A 5,000-nucleotide genomic window follows, 5' to 3' on the forward strand; every position below is an offset into this window, starting at 1 on the left:
GGTGGCAGGGTGGTAGGGGAGAGAACGAAGGGATTAGGGTGGGGGTGGGTGGGGGAGGAGGTTGTGAGGCGAGCCAAGTAGAGTTGACGAACTTTTCTTCTATTGGGACACAACAGGAGTAGAGGCAGGCAATCGCTTTTGGCGAAGCGGGCTGGGATGGTGGGTGCAGCTGTACCTATGTCATCATCATCATCATCATCGTCATCGTCATCGTTGTCATCATCATCATCGTCATCATCGTCAGTCATCATCATCGTCGTCATCATCGTCGTCATCTTCATCATCATCATCATCATCGTCATCGTCATCATCATCGTCATAGTCATCATCATCATCATCATCATCATCGTCAGTGACAGGGAAGAGTCAGCGGGGAGGTAGGTGGAAGAAGAAGAAGAAGAAGAAGAAGAAGAAGAAGAAGTAGAATAAGAAGAATGAGAGAGAGATGGACAGGATCTGACAAGGGAAGGGCTGGCGGTCACGCTGCCGGAAACGGTGTGATGGGTCAGATCAGTGTGTCTGTCTGGGGGGAGTCCACGGCACGGAGATCACAATAGTGACATGGATGAACTGACAAAAGACATGATCAGTAGAGCTGCTCAACTCCTCTGAACCCATTTTCCTTTTCCCACACACCACTGTACACTGAATCAGAATCGGTATCAGTATCTTCTTCTTCTTCTTCTCATTATTATTATTATTATTATTATTATTATTATTATTTAAGGCCACAAGCCCCCATTTGAAGGGGTAACAGCATACACTGAGAGATGATGATGATGAAGGAAGAGGAGGATGACTACGATGACGACGATGACGACGACGACGACGATGATGATGATAATGATGATGACGATGCTGCTATGGAGGTCCATTTAGGTTTGGGACAAAGTGACAAGGCAGGACTCTACGCTTCCTGTCATAATGATATCCCAGCGTCAACCAGGCCCGAGAGATACAGACACTTGCAGTGTTGGTCAGGTAATTAGAGCAACACACCCAAAGACGCATCCGTGAAGTGGATGACACTCGACTGTGTGGTCCCAGTCTCCCCATTTAAGCCCACAGCACACTCAACTCTGGGTAGGAGCCGGCCGCGGGCCGAAAAACCCACCTCCGCTGGGATTCGAACCCACGTCCTCCCAGCTGTCAGTACGCGACGCTAACCACTTCGCCACGGCGGCTGGTATACACTGAGAGAGAGAGAGAGAGAGAGAGAGAGAGAGAGAGAGAGAGAGAGACAGACAGACAGACAGACAGACAGACAGACAGACACAGAGAGAGGCACACAGAGAGAGAAACACACACACACACACACACACACACACACACACACACACACACACACACACACACACACACACACACACACACACACACACGGGGGTGGGATGAAGAAAAGAGACAATACAGAAAAGACAAAAAAAATTGAGACAGAGACGGAGATATTTTTTGCGGTGTCTTGCTTACGTCTTGGATAATTTGGTGGCGTTATTGACAGCTTGTAGTTAGTTAGTCAGTTAGTGAAGCAAGGAAGGGCAAATCAGACTCCCGATGAGGAACAACGGCGGGGGAGGAAGGGAAAAAAAAAGATTATTTTTTTCGATCCAGGGCACTATTCTGAGGTGCTTTATCTTAATGTAGACAAAATGCGTCATCAAATAATTGCCCGCTATTTACCGGTGAATCTTGAAACGCTAGAAAAGAAAAAGAAAAGAAAAAAAAATCTTTCAGTTGTTGAACGACACTGTATGAAATACATTATGCAGTTTCCAAAACAAGCGTTTTATTCGCAAACTTACACTTTTTAAAGCTTTAAGGTTATAACAGAAAGGACCAAACAGGTGTCATCACGTATTAACCAGACTTTCTTTCTTTCTTTCTTTCTTTGGGTTTCACTTTTCCACTAAACATCTCAAGCTCTTAAGAACGCCCACCCCCCACCCCCCGCCCCCCTCCCCCTTCCCCGCCATTTTTCTATAGAATGAAAAATTCAACAACACCTTGAACAGTAGCATTCATAACACTATCATGTGCAACGAAAGGCATGTATGTTGCAAGCAGGTCTCCTTGCTTGGAATCTGCTTTGAATTGACGATACATTGCATGAAGGTGTGCACACAGAGACTGTGACTAACATAATGCACACAGACAGACAGCCAGAAAGAAAGAAAGATTGATAGACAGATAGATATTAGATAGATAGATAGACAGACAGAGATTTGTAACACACTCTTAGTGCTACGAATGTTTACAATATTTTTTGTATTTTGTATTTCTTTTTATCACAACAGATTTCTCTGTGTGAAATTCGGGCTGTTCTCCCCAGGGAGAGCGCGTCGCTATACTACAGCGCCACCCATTTTTTTGTATTTTTCCTGCGTGCAGTTTTTTTTTATTTGTTTTTCCTATTGACGTGAGAATTTTGCCAGGAACAACCCTTTTGTTGCCGTGGGTTCTTTTACGTGCGCTAAGTGCGTGCTGCACACGGGACCTCGGTTTATCGTCTCATCCGAATGACTAGCGTCCAGACCACCACTCAAGGTCTAGTGGAGGGGGACAAAATATCGGCGGCTGAGCCGTGATTCGAACCAGCGCGCTCAGATTCTCTCGCTTCCTAGGCGGACGCGTTACCTCTAGGCATTCACTAGGCCATATATAACTGTGCTATTAAAAGAGAAAGACGTGGACGATATCAAATGAGTTCCAGTTCTGAAAAAAAAAACCTTAAAAAAAAACAGAAAGAAAAAGAAAATGTAGGCCGGTTTTAAGGACTTTGAAAAGTTGTTGTTGTTGTTCGGTGGTGTTGGTGTTGGTGTTCTTGTTAATTGATCTATCAACGCGAACGGGACAACACAAGCAGAGTATGACAGCATAGCATCATGGAGTGGAGTGTGTATATGAGAGATAGGGGGGGGGGGGAGAGAGAGAGACAGGGAGAGAGAGACAGAGAGAGAGAGACAAAGAGAGAGACAAAGAGAGAGAGAGAGACAGGGAGAGAGGGGGAGAGAGAGACACACACAGAGAGAGACAGAGACAGAGAGAGATAGAGAGAGACAGAGAGACAGACAGACAGACAGAGAGAGAGACAGACAGACACAGAGAGACAGAGAGAGACACAGAGAGAGACAGAGACAGAAAGATAGACAGACAGAGAGAAGGATGGACAGAGGGATGGAGCGATAATGAGAGACAGGTAGGGGGAGAGAACGAAAGTAGACAGATACAGAGAGAGAGAGAGGGGGGGGGGCGGGGATGGAGGGGAGGGGTCAGGTAGCTGGTTAGACTAACGAAACAAAAAGGTTGGTATTTAAATGTCAAACGAGCACACGGCAGCAAATGCAGGCGAGTGAAAGCAACGGAGCCACAGCAGCAACAGCAGAAGCTTCAACATGCTGCGAGAGGTACCGCCGACATAAATAGCGAAACTGATCAATCACGTGCTGTTGACAGTGCTGGTAGGTAACAGAGGTAAGCGTGATCAGCACTATCGGAACACACACACACACACACACACACACACACGTACCCGCACGCACGCACGCACACACGCACGCACACACGCACATGTACTCACACGCACGCTTTCACACACATACACACACATAGACAGCACATACACACATACACACACATAGACAGCACATACACACACATACACTCACTCTCTCTCTCTCACACACACACTCACACATGCACACACACACACACACACGCACACACACACACACACACATACATGGGCAGCACATACACACACATACACTCACACTCACACACACACACACACATGGACACCACACACACACACACACACACACACACACACACACACACACACACACACACACACTCCGGGCAGGCTACAGCCAGGCAAATTTCATATCAGGATTCATAATCAAACAAGAAAACAAATCCAAAACAAAAATTGAAACTGACCCAAACGATCCTCTCTTCCTGTTGTGAAAGATCGATGTGTTTGCCACCGGTGTTTTGCCGCGATGATCCGCGCGTATGGTCATCAGAAAAGAGGCAGCTTTGTCCAAGTTAGTCCATGTCACCTCAGTCGATTTACACACTGTGTTTATTACAATAACCTCACCTTTGTTACCCTTTTGTTATCCTTTAACATAATTATTTTCCTATTTTGAAATCGGATTTATTGTTTAACTCACTCAGTACGGCCAGTCCTCTCTTCTCCTCTACACAGACCCCTCGGATGTCCAGTGGGTGTCTGAATGACCCAACCTTTAGCTTCGGTCGTCAGAATTGTGGTATTCTTTGTCAACGTTCACCTCTTCAGTATAAGAGCCTTCCACTTGCAATATTTTGATGGTGGTAATTGGGGCGAAACGCTGTTAACGTCGTCTCTTTCGCCGTTCGTATGGAGAGAGTTAAGGAGTATAACAACAGCTCTTGATCTAACATTATGAGATGAGAATGCTAACATATTCGTACGCTCATACGGCCTAGACTGCTTAGTCTGGATTTCTAACTATCAGGTCACAAACCACTGAAGAAGAAAAAAAAAATCAGTGTTAAAAACAACAGCACAAAAAACACCTGACTAAACATCCCATTGATCGTGAAGAATGAAAACTGGAAGTGGAAGAGAGAGTTGTGGGTACCTTTACAATCATTCTTATGACAGCACGCTACAACATCCTTCTGATGTGAGCCAGTTCATTACCTTTCTTACCAGACGATTAAGAAGATGAATAAATGAAACAAAATAAAACGAAATCAAATTGAATTAAATAGAACATGAGAAAGAACCGCATCGTTGTGCATCGTATAAAGAAAAAAAAATACATATGAAATGCATACACCGCTCCGCCCCTCCCCCCTCCACCCCTCCACCCCCCCCCCCTCGACCCCCACCTTCCAACCAAAGCCAATGGATAGCTTGCATTTTCTGGGTGCTGATCATAATTATAAAAGTGCACCGAAAAAGAGAATAAAATAAGAGGGGAAGGGGGGTGGGGGGTGGAGGTGGAGGG

The sequence above is a fragment of the Babylonia areolata genome, chromosome 4, assembly GCF_041734735.1.
Source record: "Babylonia areolata isolate BAREFJ2019XMU chromosome 4, ASM4173473v1, whole genome shotgun sequence".
In the NCBI taxonomy this organism is placed as follows: Eukaryota; Metazoa; Mollusca; class Gastropoda; order Neogastropoda; family Buccinidae; genus Babylonia; species Babylonia areolata.